Consider the following 17,612-nt stretch of genomic DNA (forward strand, 5'->3'; position numbering starts at 1 on the left):
TTCCATCACGTCACAGAATGCTAATACACTCCTAGGTTAGGAATTTCCACGAAAAATTCGCAGTTAATAAATAAATATGGTCTCATTTACTATTGACATTAGTACATAATATTCAATACATAACTTATCATACAAATACGGCGCGTAAACGTCTTTATATACATCTATTTGGCTATGGGCCAGAACTATTTACCTAAACGTATAATATGGCACAGATAAAAAATCTTTGTAACGACTCTATACGATGCGTGGGCGCAACCATCGAATAACGATTGGTAATTTAGTTATATTATTATGATTTAAAGCTGTGAAATTGGCACAGACCTTTATGTTATCGATTTCTACGAATATAGGAGGATGTGTTTAAAGCTCAAGTGTGTCAATTTGTTTTTCTGTGTAAAAGTAAAGCATCTTTGTTCTCGATCTAGCGCCTTTTTTAAGGGGGGGAATCAACCAATGACTTCTCTCGCCTTCGCATCAGACAAAAGTCTGTCGCCAAGTCAGTCAGTCAGAGTCAGTAAGAAATAAAAGGAACGAAAAAAAATTAAACATCTTTGGCAAAACTAAATTGTTGTTTATTTAAGTCATAGTCAAATCATTCATTCCAATTAAACCATAAATAAAGAAATAATTTCACACATTTTCCAAATAGAGATTAATCTTTTTTAATTCAAAATGGTCATTACATAACACCAATAAAAAGGATTTGACCACAAAAAAGGAGGGTTGTTAAGGGAAAATCTTTAGGGTAGCAACACCACTCCACTCATACTCGTAGCGTCATTCGGCTTTCAATGAAACCACACACCTTTGATTGCTCACGCACAAAACGTTATGGCCGCCTTTCTTTCATGTAGCTAAGTCATAAGACAGGAAATAACAAACAGAAGTATTAGTCGGAACAAATATATTTTTAGAAAATGCTTTTTTAGGAAGGAGTGTCATCCAATGTCATCTCCCGCCTTGGACGAGAGGGAGTGTCAGACTCTTACTGACTAAAAACCACCTACTCCTGCTTTCAACAGGATCCCCGGTAACCTTATACGTTGTCCGCAGCTCCGGAAAATTAGGAAATGCTTCATCTATATTTGGAGACAAAATAATGAAAAGGTTTCAACGTCCTTAAAAATACATTAAGGCCAAAGCCATTTGTGTAATTTATGAAAAAGAATAAATTAATAGCAGAAAATGAAACAGATTAAGAAGGAATGCGAAATCTAAGCGCTTAAATACATTAAAAGATTTCTATGACAATTAGGGATGGCAATATTTTGTTTTGTAGTGAAGTAAAATGAGACATCTAGAAGACCACACGAGTATGACTCACAGAAAAACTCACAGAACAGACAAAAAAATAATAATATAAAAAGTACATGAAGGTTTGTACAGTTGTTTGTTCGACGCACAGTGGCAAGAAAACACACGGCCCACCTAATGGTAAGTGGTTACCGTGGCCTATGAATGCCTACAAAACTTGGGGCATTACATGCGCTTTGCCAACCCTTAAGAAACCTATTTACTCTCTTCTTGAAGTTGAACATCTATCTAATCTTAATTCTCTGCGATATGTCTGCGCTATAACGAGACATATATCCGATTTATTTCTATGTACATAGTTAGCCCAGCTCTAGCGAAAGCAATTACATGAGCCTCTGTTACGCTTGTCAAGAACACGAAACCTTTGCTACACTTCACCGCTTGTACTTACTTCAGTAAATTCTCGCCTTCGTAAGGTCTAATGACTGAAGCCATGCATTTCACTAGTTTACTTATCACAACTTAGAAGTCAAAGTTTTATTGATATTTTTGTTTAAAATTTGAATGCGGAACTATTTAACCAATTTAAACTTATATGTATTTATTTCTTCTGTTATAGCTTTAATTCACACGGTAATTTAAAAAATAAAGTGTTTACGTAGAGATGATGATAGTGAACACAAAATGTCCACACGTATATGCAGCTCATTATAATCATAAAGACCACATTTACTTCCACTATATATAAAAAAACTATATCCTACCTAAGAAAAAAACCGGCCAAGTGCGAGTCGGACTCGCCCATGAAGGGTTCCGTAGCAGCAAGTAGATGACATAATATAAAAGTTTTAAAATAACTTGGTTTTACATAGTGATTGTATGAACGACAAACTTATATTTGCGGTTTTTGAAAATGTTTTATTACTTAAAAACTAATTATGATATCTGGTTCAAACCAATTTTCGTTGTTAGTTTCCATTGAAGTCTACAGCATATATTTTTTTTAGTTTTCTCACTCTCTTATTTTAAAAGTTAGAGGGGGGGGACACTAATTTTTCCACTTTGGAAGCGTCTAACTTTCAAACGGTTGATTTTGTCGAAAAATGGTTTTAGGAACCTTAATGTCTTTTTTAAAGACCTATTCATAGACACCCATCACGGATATGTTAGATGAAAAAAAAATTTTTTTTAGTCTGTTCCATGTATGGAGTGCCCCCCTTTAATTTTTATATTTATTAATTTTTATTCAATATTCGAATAGCGGTTACCGAAATACATCATCCTACAAAGTTTCAACTATGTAGGCCCAACAGTTTCGGAAATAAATGGCTGTGACATACGGACGGACGGACGGACAGACGGACAGACATGACGAATCTATAAGGGTTCCGTTTTTTGCCATTTGGCTACGGAACCCTAAAAAAGCAAAAGTCACTAATAATAAACTAGATTGTTAATACGAATTTATCTGTCAGTCTACACACACTGTGACTGACGATTATGTCAAGCGTCAGTCACAGTCACCACACCTAAAAAAGGGGAAACCTAATGCCCATTAAGTTAATACCTAGAAATCTAGGATAATACTATAATAGTCTACATAATGTGAAAGCATACAATGAACTAAACCAACAATAGTCATAAAACGATATAATTACAAAAAGAAAAAGTTTAATAGTACTATATTTCATTTCTTTGACCTATTCTCGAGAACAGACGTCTACGAAGTTTTCTCAACGAAAATATTTCTTTCTTTGTAATTTATAAACTTTGGCTTTACGAGTAACAAAAAAATGTGGCTATTTGTGTCAAAATAACTTGTGTTTTCTTGACTTGTTCGGATAATTGATATTGTATGGAAAATTAAATGTCCTTTAATGTCAGCTAAAACAACATAATTAAATAATGATGTTACAAGAAGACATTCAATGCGAAATCACGTCTAAAGTCAGCTTGTTTAAGATTGCTTTTACCTATTTTTTGATAGCTATAAATTATTATAATCACCAATATAAATCCATAAACTTCCAATGAATGACTTACCTTAATTCTTCCAAATTTATCCACTAGCTTCTGCCAGCGGCTTCATCAGCCGTAGGATAAAAAGTATTCTATGACCCAAGTCAGCTCATACACTGTCAGTATTCCTACCAAATTTTATCAAAATCCGTTCAGGAGTTTCAGCGTGATTGATGGACAAACATCAGAACAAACAAAATTTCGCTCATATTATTAGTATGATGGGATTATTGTGACTGCTTAGCAAGATATTCTTCATAAATCAGATTTTTCTCAAAATTTTAACTGTAGCACAAACTTTTCACCACTGAAACCGAACCAAACAAGATTTAAAATGGCACAAACGTTGTTCCCGCAATTCCTACCAAACATTCCGCCATTTTTCTTAGCTACAGTGAAAAAGGTCTTCATTTCGACTTAAAATATATCCGTATGTCGAGTTGAAACATTGATCCGTTTAACCTCGAAACAAATAGGAGGTTCCAATGTAATATTTCACGGGAACGGTCAGTGCCTTAATCTATTTCATTTCGTGCCTAGGTCTCGCGAAATTAGGGTCCGGGGATACAATAAATACTTCGTTTCCATATATTTTAGGGGTCCTAAGTATTAGGTAAAGTTGAAAATGTGTGAGGAATAAACTTTAATTAACGTCCGAGTATTGTAAATCTGTTTAAAGCCCTGGTATGTGAAGTTATTTAGTAAAATTTAGAGAGTGAAGCGTGGATTTGACTAAAGGAAAGTTAAGGTTTTTATAGGTATATTATAATTTTGTTAATAAGACTAACGCGTATGCCTCTTTTACTACGATTAGGTAGATGATTATATTCTTATATCATTCATTTTCATTTGCTTCACATTCACAATAAATCTAAAACATTATACATTAAAATAAATCCGAAACTGCCGTACTTAAAGACATTTAATTATTACTAAAACTATTCCTTAGTAACGATTTTGTTCCGAAAACATTGTTAAGAACTAGCTTTTAAAATACCCATTAAATAACTCTGGATACGGCGTTAAAACAACCACCATATACCCATACACCTATTAAACACAATCAATAAATAATACCCTCAACAGAACAGAGGATAAGGTTAGGAAAAACAAAAACCGTAAAACGCGTTACAGGTTTTATATCACTTTTACCGATTGGGTGGGAAATAAAAACAGGAGTACACAAATACGTAGGTATATAGGTGTATTGTATATAATACCTGTGTGTGTACCGTGTACCGGTCCTCCGTAGCTGTCAGACACAGAAATTACGTTATAGCACACAGGTCCGGACCGCATTTAACTAAGGACTTAGTTAAGGACCGGACTCAGGTAATGAACCTCGGGCGAACGCAATTTTGAAGTTCATTTCAATTTTGAGGTATAATCTATTGTGGTAGTTTACAAGTTTTGTTTGGTGTTGATAGTTAAGATTTATTTTCGCACTAATACTAATTGAAATCAATTGCTATTCCGTTAGTCTCACTTAAACTCGAGAACGGCTGGACCGATTTGGCTAATTTTGATCTTGAATTATTTGTGGAAGTCCAGGGCAGGTCTAAAAGGTGAGAAAAGAATGTTGAGGCGTTACAAACTTTGCCGGGTCAGCTAGTCTCAAATAATAACTCACGATGTTAAATATATAAAATACATCTTTAAATCCTTTGAAATATTGACAGACAGATAATAACGTGTCTATCGGATCTTCTGTCACTGAAGTTTTCATAATCTCGATAATACACGTACATATCTTTTGATAATACATGACAATTTTCCAGGTAGTAGGTATTTGCACAACATGCAAAATTACCCAGCAGGTACAGTGAAGTGGTTCTCTTTAGGTCTGAATTATGCTTAATTTTATTATAACTTTCGTGCTTACTCATGTAACTGCTTGAGGAGGACCTCGACTAATTGCAAACCATGCTAGAGGCTCATATTCATGAGCAGCATTCCGCGACACACGAGGCGGTGATTGTCTCTCTCATTGAACTCATTCTCGATTAAAAACGTAAATAAATTAAAAAACTATCCAAGTCCGACTCCGTCCCTGTGTCCAGCAAAATGACATTTGTCCGTTACCCGCACCCCGCGAGTTCCTGATTGAATAGACGTCATTTCAGATATAATTTATTTCACGAACAAACACAATTTACTTCGATTCCGACAAATGAGCTATAAACGTTGATCAAATAATTTTGCGATTCTTTCATTTTCCCTGTGTTACTGTACATTTGTATTTGAGAAATAAAATGAAAGTGGAAAATTATCGGGGTTATTTCTTGTCCCTTGGCCGCGCCGTATCGTCCAGCCTGAATGAGCGTTGTCCTCCTTTTTCCAATACGTCGTAAAGACTGCTAATGGATTATCTTAGAAGTATCGTTGTCTTTTATTAATGTCTTATTGAAAATCGTTAATCTTGTACGAAATAGGGATGATGATGGGGTATTAAAATTAAAAATCTATTTAGTCCGTCAGTTAGGTAATAAAAAATATTAGACACGTATTGTTTATTTTGTCATATAAGATAACAATACTTAGATAAAACGAACCAAAGTTTGACTTTAAAATAAAATGTAGTCACCTACCCTATTGGAAACGATTCTACACTTCCGAGGTATCCGTATCAATTTCAATTTACACTATATCATGTCCTAGCAGTTTCTGCGAGTAATTTACAGTCGTAGGTTTAATATGTAACAAAGTGAACCAGCTGGCTTCTCCGGAGGGCAAATAAACCTCTCTCGAATGACAGATGCCTGACATTGTCATTGATTGGAGGCAAACATGCTAGCAATGTGTTCCGACTGCGAATGTAGGAACAATTATCTTGCTACGTAACACGAAATATCTTGGAGATGAAATTAATGAACGTCTCTTACAGCCGCACACATTTATTTATTCAGTCATTTAAGTCTTTGACTGCTAATAGAAAACTGTTGAGGGCAAATCCTCCGCTAACGTCGGTCACCGGTGACCACCACGGCGTTCAATGTGTTAATGCTTACCTAACCCAGTCCTTAGCAATTGTTTTCAATACAAAATCATTACTAAGGAATAGTTTAAGTAATCATTAAATGTCTCTGAGTGGGCCACTCAATGAGATTTAATTTAAATTTGACATTTGGCATTTAATGATTAAGGTTTAGGCTGTTTGTACCAAAAAGATAGGTACAATACACAATGTTAGATTAAAGAATTCTACTACGATTTTAATTCAGTAAAATGTCTTCAAATCCTATTAGAAGATCTTTCTAGAAAAGAAGTAATAATAGGAGTATCTCGTTATGAAGCCTGAGTTAGTTGTTCGTTGTTTGCTAACCCATTTTCTTAAATCCGTTCGTAAAGCTTTTGGTATTGCGACCGATCCCTGTCCCGTAGCCGGCTAACTAGCTGTATCCTAGACTATAAGTTACTATCTAGAGAGATAAGATAGATATACTACCTAGATAGAATACGGAGGTAGGAACTAGGAACTACGTTAATCATGTAATAATCAATATTTTACACCAGTATTTACAAATAAGAATGGGTTCATCAAATAATGAACTTTCAAGAAAAATATGCATAATTATATAAATATACTCACGCAAAACGTAAACTGGAACCATTATTATTGCGTGTATTGGTACTTTCCATTCAATCTCGAAAAAAATACAAAGCAAGGCTCTCATAACCTCTCAAAAATTGCTGACACAGCCTATTATTACCGGATTTTTTCAATGAAAGTATAATAATGTACATTTACTTTCTTGTTTGCAAACATTATACCAAAATGTATAAAACAGTGGCCTGTTTTACAACACGATATTCCTCATAATTTCTTCTTCTTTTTTTCTTTTAAATAAACGTTGTCAACGTTTATTTAAAAGAAAAAAAGAAGTATGATTTTTTCGTGTGTGTGATTACAACATACAATTTCACATGCACATGACATATAGACCCAAAACAACAATTTGTGGATCACATAAAACTTCAAGCTAAACATTTCAAAATCCATTTGTAAAGTCGATATTCGTAGATCAAGGGGCAGCCTGGAAAAATGGCTTCACGTGATCACCATGGCATGGGACGAGATTAAGGTCGTGTCATCCATTCACAGACGGAACGCAGCCCGATAAATGTATAGATCTACGTCGTTCATGGCGGATTACAAATCCTTCATGTATAAGTATGTACAACGGGATTCCCAAATTCTGTCAAAAACTTTTCTCGTTAACTTCTTGTTTTTAGTTAAAGAATCACTGAGAACCGAATAAACAAACACGTTGAGAATATATTATGAATACACTGTTAAAGGTGCTATTGTTGGTGGTTCTTTAAAGATGTATCAGCTAAGCTGTAAAACTATGTGACCGTTTCCACCGATACTAACATATGTAGCTTTGCGAGGAACATACGCGACTCGAATATGCGATTTATCGATAATAGGAAAGCCATCCATAGCACGCATCCACAGCACACACCTTTCCATATAAAAAAACATAGCTTAACTGAGTCTGTTTCCACCAGTGCCATGCTATGTGTACCAATGAATATGATTGGTGGAAGCCAAACACATCCACAGCAACGTAGAGTAGCACATCTCTGGTGGAAAAACGCCCATATTCTATACTGAATGAGGCCATTTCCTAACAAAAAAAAAACATTTTAATAATCGTTCGCAAAATAACATAAAAAAGAATACTTTTTTAAAGAAACGACCACTTTGCTAAATGAGTTCTCTAGATATTATTTTTATTATTCAAACATTGCGGTTTGAAGCAAAATATTATGAGAATAAATTAATGTGTTCACTTAGATGGCGGAAATTATTATATTTTTTTGTAAACGTGATGAAAAGGATTACCCTTAGTATGAGTTTACTTTACATTTATTACATTTAAAATAATCGGAACGAAAGCTCGTTCGGCGCTCTGATTGGCCGGCTCGAATAAACCGACCAATCGCTAGCTAAACAGGAGCTAGTCATAATATTTTTACATATAATTCAATAACAAATCTTAATAATTGTGTATTAAGTCATATATTAAAGCCGGGTCAGGTATTAAAGAATTTCAATACACATAATATTATTAAAATAAATAGGTACCTGAACCCATAAGGTAATGACTAAACGATATATGAAAACCGTCCGTAGATAACTTAGAACTTATTATAATACATTTTAAGATCAATTTACAAACTGAATCATTACCAATACAGAAATGACTAAAAACGACTCCTAAATTCGGAACCCAATTAACAGAAACTGTCATGTCCACATCTCAAGCTGTCCTTACAAATAGTATTTTTAAAGGTTATTTCTACACGTTTCTATTCACAAAAGAATATGGATTCCTTTACTTCGACGTGTAACGAACACTCAATTTGTATATGACGGGACAAGATGTTTTCATATATTTGAGTAAAGTTTGAATGGAATCAACCTCTCATTTAAATTATAAACTATCTTCTTTACAATTTTGTAGCAATTTCAAGAGTAATAGACGACCTATATCAGACTCCAATTTGAGCTCCATCAATATTTTCAAATAAATAAACCGGATTTGAAAATTCTGCAGATAAAAATGTCTTTATCACGTTTCGTTAAATGTGTATAAGATAAATTACTCACAAAATAAATAGGTACCTATTCAAGAAGAATATAGATTGATTTATGATATCAAATCTGATGATCAATATCAAATCTTGGTAATCTTATGAATACAACTCTTGAGAGATACTGTATGACAATAGTTATGCAACTGATGTTTTATCATTGAGCAATAACGTCGATAATGCCATAACAAAGTATATTTTATCACCGCAGACGTAATAGATACGTTTGCCTAGGTCGTGTAGTCAAGAATAGACTTCATCTAGTATCCCTACACATGTATCGTTTTATACAGATATCTAATGTAAACATATACGTACTAGGCGCTTACAATAAACACATATATATATATATATATCCCCGAAAAGGATATAGGGACGTGCAAAGCAATCATACATACTGAAAACTGATATTTGATGATGCTGCTGATGATGATGATGATGATGATGACAACCTGAAATAAATATTGCCTGCAGCATAACTATTCCCATGGAACAAAAAAAAATATCCTACACTCTATTTCAGGCCATAATCTATCCCTGTTTCAAATTTAATCACGATTCCTTCAACCGTTTTGACGTGATTGAGTAACCAATATACATACATACAAACAGACAAACTCACAAACTTTCACATTTATGATATACCAGCGCCCCAACTTCGCACGGGTACAATGGTTATACATTATGCATGTATTATACATATAAAAATTCCTTTGGAAACACTCTATCTATTGAAAAAACAGCATCAAAAGCAGTTACATAGTTTTAAAAATTTAAGCATACAAAGGGATATAGGGACAAAGAAAGCGACTTTGTTTTATACTAAGTAGTAATAAGTATAAGCCATAAGTATATTTCATATTCACTTAATTAAAAACGCGGTTCAACCACGCTCCCCACTTCATTAATTTGCTCAAAAAGACTAAATTAATTTACTCACAAGAACACGTTTAGTTTAAGGTAAAGTGCAATTTCATTTTAGTTAATCCACTAAACAAAGTTAGGTATTTTACTGAAGAAAAGGCATTACTTTCAGTGGTTTTACAAACGTAAGTAGATTCTTTTGTTGGAGTAATCGTTAAAGAGGTTTTTCAAGTTCTACTTACAGAGATACTGGGAAATCTAGTGGTAGGATTGTAGTAAAAGCATAATGGTTGGTTGGTTAAATAAGAAAGCATGCACTTTGTTTAAAATTAAAAATAATTGAGATTATCTGCCATATTCAAAGTCATATTTTAATGATTACTTACCTAAACTATTCCTTAGCAACGATTTTTTCCGAAAACAATTGCTATTGTTCGGTAAGTAAACATTAAAGGATTCTGAGTACAATCTGAAAAGATTTAATTGAGATTAACTATTGCAAGCAATGGTTTTAAAAGAAATAAATAAATAAATAGATCCCATTAATACAAAGAGGATTTCTTTTCCAACAATTCGTAAGTTTTCATAAGCCTTTGGTTACCTTAAACCACTTGTATTTGTAGCGGTCTGTCGAGTAATAAAAAAAATCCTTTTCCTTAATCCTACATAATGAAGATAGATTCAACGTACTGCGGGGAAAGAACAGGAAAATACTGAGTAAAAAATTAATTCAAGGTGGTTGCTTTACGTGCGGCGTTTGTGGCGTAAACAGAATATATGGCCAACGTGAACTTTACAAAGAATAAAAACGCTTCCAGATAAAGTGGTTGCATTTACAATTTATTTTATTTAAATCCTCTTTCACCGACATAAATAAGGACGTGGTTATAATTCGTCCAATTTTAAAGCAAGTAAATTGTAAGTAGGTAGTTTAGAGGAACTTCGCGATGTCATAAGTAGCTGAAATGTGGTCAATATTTCATTTTTTCTGTTGTGTTGTTGTGTAAAAAACTTGATTTACAAAGCCCATTATTTCGACACTTCCATTCTTAGTCACCAGTTAAAAAAAAACGTCAAAGGACCCGCATCCTACGCATCGCACGCATTCCGTATAACGTTGCATGTAAGCATTGCCGATGATGCGGTCCGTACGATGCGGATCAGTGGACGCAGTTGTATGAGTTTCTATACAACACAAACTAAAATCCGTTGCGTGCGATGCGTACGATGCGGGCCTGTGGACGCTTACCTTAAGTATACAAGTCGGTTTAGCTCAACTCACAAGATACAGAAAGCAATCCTTTAATATCATCAACATTGCTTAATATTAACATCACGAACATTAAGTAATATAAATCAAAATCCAATAATAATCACTGAATTGGGACCGTTGACATATGTCGGGCATGTCATAGTCCTGGTGAATCCATAAGACATATAATTTCTGGTTGTGGTCGTTTGGCTAATGGTGAATATTTGCATAGACATAATCAGGTGGCCAAGATTATCCACCAGCAACTTGCTTTGCACTACCAACTTGTTGAGTTTGAGGTTCCATACTACAAGTATGCGCCCGATCCAGTTCTCGAAAACGGCCATATCACGTTGTACTGGGATCGATCTATCATCACTGACAGGACTATTGTAGCCAATAAACCTGATATAGTGGTGATAGACCGACAAGCGCGCCGCACGATGATAATCGATATCACCATCCCTCATGACGAGAACCTCGTGAAAGCTGAAAAAGATAAACAAATAAAATATCTTGACTTGGCTCACGAGGTTGTCGACATGTGGAATGTGGATTCGGCTATCGTTGTGCCGATAGTCGTGTCGGCCAACGGATTAATACCCAACAGCCTCGACAACCACCTCAGGAGGCTGGGGTTAGGCGGATGGATCAAGGGCCTGATGCAGAAGGCAGTACTCCTCGAAACGGCACGTATTGTGAGAAGGTTTCTGTCTTTGGAGCCCTAACCACCGGTAGCTTGGACCATGCTCCCGCTACTGGTCGGCTCCTATTTTTATATTTTTAAATGTTATTTTGTTTTTTATTCTTATAAGTAATGTTTAAAAATATAATTTTAGAGTGTTATAAATAAATATATCAACATCACTGAATTGCATAGCAATAAACGTGAAAGTTAGTGAAATCATTCGTAACATCACATTTCGGGACGATCATCGGAACCCATTAAATTAAACGGAACGTTAATATCAACGGGTTTAACATTTATTGCCGAAGTTAACGATCGTAAATGAATTCGAATGATCGAGCCTGATATTAAATAATATAGGTGATATTTATAATTTTAAACACTTACTTTGTGGCTCAATTAATTGTTTAACATTAACAACAAAATTTCATCACCTCTTCCTTACACAGTACTAAAAACATTTACATTACCTATTTACCCAGTATGATTGGTACCAATAGGTTTCAGCACATATAAAATAGGTGCCCATCTTAGCACAAAACCTACGCATTATTTTGATTACCTACCTAATAATATCTATGTACCTCTATCTATTAGTCTTACTTTAAAAGTAGTCTTTATTCTTTACACTTAAGTCTTATTTTTGCTTGATATGAGACACGTGACAAACAGTCAAAACGATTATCTAGAACTTCAGTAATAAGCAATAAATAAATACAAATATAATGCAACCATGAAACTAATGAAGCAGTCAACATAACACCATCAGAAAAAATATCCATAAGAAGTAAGTGCGTATATTTTTCTTTGCATTTCACATCGGTCTAGCCTTAGCCGTCGCCTTCGCAATACTTCAACCGCCACGCACCGACTCAGCGGCGTCAACGCCTACGTTAAAACGTTTAATGAAAAGAAAATAAACTTGTATACTACATAACATGAAGGACTTTTGAAATAAACACTATTAGGTTATACTAAGTATCTGCTATATTAGATCTACCCACGGAATGTCATTAGAACTAAGAGCTCTTTTAGGTTGGGTACTGCTGAATAAAATTGTTCCTAGTACTGTTTTGAAGTCGGTTAAAAATGTATCTCTATTTGGTTTAATCCCTGCATTACGCATAATTGGTTGTATTGAATTCGCGAATGATTTCTTGTATGTATATTTTGTTTGCTTAGGTACATTTATCTACTTGCATCACATTTTTTGGGAATTTATTATTATTAAGCAACGTCACGCCTTTTATCCCCGAAGGTGTAGGCAGAGATGCACATTACGGCATGTAATACCGCTGTACAATGTACACCCACTTTTTACCTTTTGTGAGCCTATTAAACTTTTTTTGGGAATTAATTCTGAAACTGTATAGGTCCTTTCTTTTTCACTAACATTAGGTAGGTTACAAAAGTGTAAGCCCTACGTTTTATAAATAACTCCGAACTCTTACTTACCGGGCCACACTTTACTAATTGAATTTTCTAAATACAAGCTAGATGGGTAGGGACTCACTAACTTTAGGAAACAGACGCCTACATAAATCTTCTACGAACGAAATACTATCGTCATTCGTTTACAAATATCGTAGATAACGTGATAATAGGAACTCGTAGGTAGGTAGACGCCAACGCGTTGTGATTTTTATGATTGCAACCATATGACGTGGCTATAAAGTTGAGAATCGATCGATCTCAATAACGTGTTGCTAAGTAAGCTTATGCCTGTCCAGGAGAATGAACAGAAACGCTTTGCTAATGAATAACCTTTAAACTACTAAATGTAATAAGTTCCATTCAAACCAGTCCAATAGAAATCGAGAGATCAGAGTACCAACTGTTTAGCATTATGACACTAACCGAAGAATATTCAGAGAATCCATTAAAATAATCACAGTGACATTTCAATCAATAGAATTGAAAGGAACCGTTAAACCCGGTAATCATCCCGGAATGACCCTGTGACGGGAACGGGGTTTGTTCAGAAAACCGCAATGATTAAACAGGACCGGTTCATATCCTGATGCAGACTGATTACAATCCATAATCCTTCAGTTACAGGACTCCATTGATTAGTAGATTTACTCTCGCTAATAAATCAAGAGTGAAGTTTAAATTGGTTTTCACGGTACGTCGAATTAATTGTTAGGACTAGGTGAGACTACGGTAGCTGGATAAATTGGTAGTTATTGGTTGTCGACCACAAACTGTATGGCTAGAGATGTGCACGTGGTAAATAGGAAAATTGTTCTCTAAATAACCCTCCTTCTGGCGCAGTCGGGTAAAAATAAGAGTGGTTTGAATTGGTGGAAGCAAGACCCAGGACCAGTATTTAAATTACCTCATCATCATCTTCATCATATCAGCCACAAGACATCCAAAACAACGAACATAGGCCTCCCCCAATAACTTAAATTACCTGCTAATAGTTAAATTCCTATGCTCAGAGTCATTTGATGGTTACTTAACCCAGTCCTTAGCAATTGTTTTCGGAACAAAATCATTACTAAAAAATAGTCTAAATGATCATTAAATGTCTCTGAGTACGGCAGAAAGTTATCTTAAAGTCATTCATAAGTAAGCATACATCACTTGAATAAGAAAAACAAAAATCTCTCGAAGTCATGATTGATTAGATCAGATTGATAATTTTTCCAGATACTTACATTTTTTCTTTCATATAAAATTACAAAGCAATTTGTCATTTCATTATTTGTCAACAACGAAACTATCAATTATCCATGTAGGTAAAGCAATTTTAATTGAAATTGAAAAAAAAACAAGTACCTACCGACCAATCAGTTTTACGCAGTTCAAATTTTGAACATAATTGTTAACTGTTGTTTTAAAATCACCACTATATTCAAATTCACTGTTCAATTAACTCTACACCATTCACCACACAGATTATTTATTGCTGTTTGTTTGAAATTCGAGAACAACAATCAACGAGTTCGGAAAATTAAAAAAAATCTCATCTCGTGTAACATTTAACATTTACTTTTTCAGCACAAAACATGGATTCACACTTCAATTGAAAAACTTCAAATGATGAGACTATCACACGATCAGCTGTACCCGATCAGAGCAATCAATATTAGACACTTTACTATACACAATTTAAAGAAAATTCGCAGTAACACAGAGAAACAATACCACGGAATAGTTAAGACATTATGTCAATTTTAAACACCGAATTTGACTAAAATTAATTTAAAAAAGTAATACAGTATTTACAATCAGCCAGCATCATTGATTTTAAATTTGTGGACACATGAAACGATTTTTAAAAAGCTGGTAATACAGTATTTGCGTACACCGTACAGCCAGCATTTTTTTTTCTCAACACATGAAACGATTTTTCAAAAGCTGGGATAGATAAAATTAAATCCCAATTACTCCTTTTATTATCCAAAAAGCTTAAATAATATCTTAAATGATAACGCAATCAAAATCATGCTAACGATTGTTGTAAAGGTCAGAAGTTAATTAAAACGCTAAGACCCAACAATTTCACATAATGCGTAATTTTCAGACGGGATTGAACAGCTCTTAGCTCTTTAATGGAATAATTTTGTTCCGTAAAATCCTACATGTACCTAAGCTTAGAAAATTATCGTAAACCTAAATTTTATTGGTTAATAATATTAAATATTTTGCAGTCCTGTAAATAGGGATGATGACGGGGTATGAAAATTAAAAATCTATTAAGTCCGTCAGTTAGGTAATGAAAAAATATTAGACACGTATTTTTTTATTTTATCATATATGATAACAATGCTTAGGTAAAACGAATCAAAGTTTAGAAGTGGGAGTAAATACGTCATTTCTACGTATAAAACGTACCTAGAAGTGACGTCACGCGATATTTCAAATCAATGTATCTTCGAAAGTATTTGTTTCCGTAAGATCACAAAAAATACGTGTCTAATATTTTAAAACAATCTACAAGACGGACATTAAAACAAATGACATGTACCTCATTACTGAATTCAAAAGAAAATGTCGGCAAACATCTTGCTATGATGATAGTAGACCCGAGTCTACAATCATCCTTGTTGAGGAGGATAAAATAATAATCAAGAACATTATAAATGTTTTGATAATTTTTTTCTTCTTTAGTTTTTAATGTCTTCAGAGACAAGGTACATAGATAGGTACATCTGTAAAGATGTATATCTAAGATGAAGTACCTACCTAGATATTATACAGAGATAGCTGTACCAACCGACACATTTCGACAAAAAATAGGTATTACATTGAACAAAAAAAAATCAAAATATTGAAACATTTTATACACAGTGAAACTGTTGTATCATTTTGTATAGATACTAGATTAAGTACCTACATTCAGGTTTACGAAGTAAGGTCTTAACTCTCCAAGTAAACCTTAAAATCCGGAGATAAAGGTGAAAGACCGCATAAATCTCTTACAACGAAAACCTTCTCAGTTTATTGTTTTTCTCCTAATACCTTTCTTTAATTACATCAGTACAACATAAAACCTTAGTTTTATTTCACAAACTAGATTGGTTTTAATCAGCTGATCTATCTACCTATCACTATCAGACTGTTACTACTTCTCACATAAAGAAACAAAAATAAAATTCTGTACGAAGTCCAAATATAAAAATCTTTGATCCTACCTACGTAATAATATTTTTAGTGCCTGTCTAAAATATTTGTGACAGATTTGACATCTTGTCGCTGCTTTTAGATACCTGGGACATGTGGAACAAATATACGTGTCATTATACTCGACACATGATGGGCAGAATGAGTGGTTCCTTTGATTTTAATCACACTTTACGACTATTTTCTCGCTGTTGTCGTAAAAATCCTTGTTTCTTAATTTAAAAACACACTGATATTGAAAAATAATGGCTTAATCTGAGGGTAGTCAAAAATACCCTAGGATTTATATAACTTTATAAATTAATTTAGTTTAGATAATAAGAAACTTACAATAAGTACTTACCAATTAATAAAAGCCGAGCGGAACAACAGAAAGCCCCAAACAAAAATAAAACTTTAATATTACTGAAAACAACACTCAATAAAACTTAAAAACTTGTCAAAATACAAACTTTTTACACGTATGACACTTTAACACTGGTTACTGGCCACAAAGGCGCGCGAACTTAACGATTAAAATTCAAATTAGTTCGAATTTCGAAAAGCGCGGGAAAATGTCCCCGGGCGTGCGTTCAGAAGAAAATTTGAGTCGAACTGAAGGGCGGCGCTTCTGAATGGACGCGTCGTCGTCGCGACCACGCTCATGCGCGCTCATGTTAGCTACAGCGAATGTTTTTCCAACGGACTTTAAGCTTTTTCACGCTTTAGCTGGAAAATATATTTTTGTCTTTAAGTGCACTGGGCGCCCGGGGTTTGTTCTAAAAGCAAGGAAAATTCTGTACAAGCCCTTGTAAGATCGTAACGGCCACGGATCTAATCAAAAGAACTTGCGATCTTTCAGAACGTTCTCACAATACCCGATCTTGCATAATTTAACTAAAATAATGTTTGTTTTATTTCTTAAATTAATTCAATTGATTAAATGATATTGATTGATATTTGATTTGATATTATGATATTTTGATTTTTTTAAGTAATTGATTTGATTCGATTTGATTTGATTTAATTAAATAAAAATACTTTATTATAATAAACCAGACATCTTTTCTTTTACAGATAGAAACACTGAATCTTCGTGCATCTTCTTGGAAATGTATAAACGTAAACAATGTTCATTGACTTGATTTGTTAGTATTAGTTATGCGCGGTACGGTAAACAAACATGAATTATCATTAAATATTCTTAAGATGATTGAACTCTTAAGAGGAAGATGTCATTACCCTGAATCAATTTTAAAACAAATCATTCAGTGGCTTCGTTTACTCTAAATATTTTATATTTCACTTAATGCTGTTTTC

General features: G+C 34.0%; 1 protein-coding gene across 3 annotated transcripts in view; it reads right to left on the reverse strand.

Moving 5' to 3' along the window:
- The window catches only part of LOC118263955 (uncharacterized), a 288,611-nt gene extending 271,704 nt beyond the window's left edge, over nucleotides 1-16,907 (reverse strand). For all 3 annotated transcript variants that reach the window (XM_050704745.1, XM_050704744.1, XM_050704742.1), the window contains exon 1: nucleotides 16,657-16,907. The gene's annotated coding sequence lies outside the window, so the exon portion shown is untranslated. The remainder of the gene's footprint in view (nucleotides 1-16,656) is intronic.
- Between the last annotated feature and the right edge of the window lie 705 nt (nucleotides 16,908-17,612).

This window comes from Spodoptera frugiperda, chromosome 26 (genome assembly GCF_023101765.2).
Source record: "Spodoptera frugiperda isolate SF20-4 chromosome 26, AGI-APGP_CSIRO_Sfru_2.0, whole genome shotgun sequence".
NCBI classification, from domain to species: domain Eukaryota; kingdom Metazoa; phylum Arthropoda; class Insecta; order Lepidoptera; family Noctuidae; genus Spodoptera; species Spodoptera frugiperda.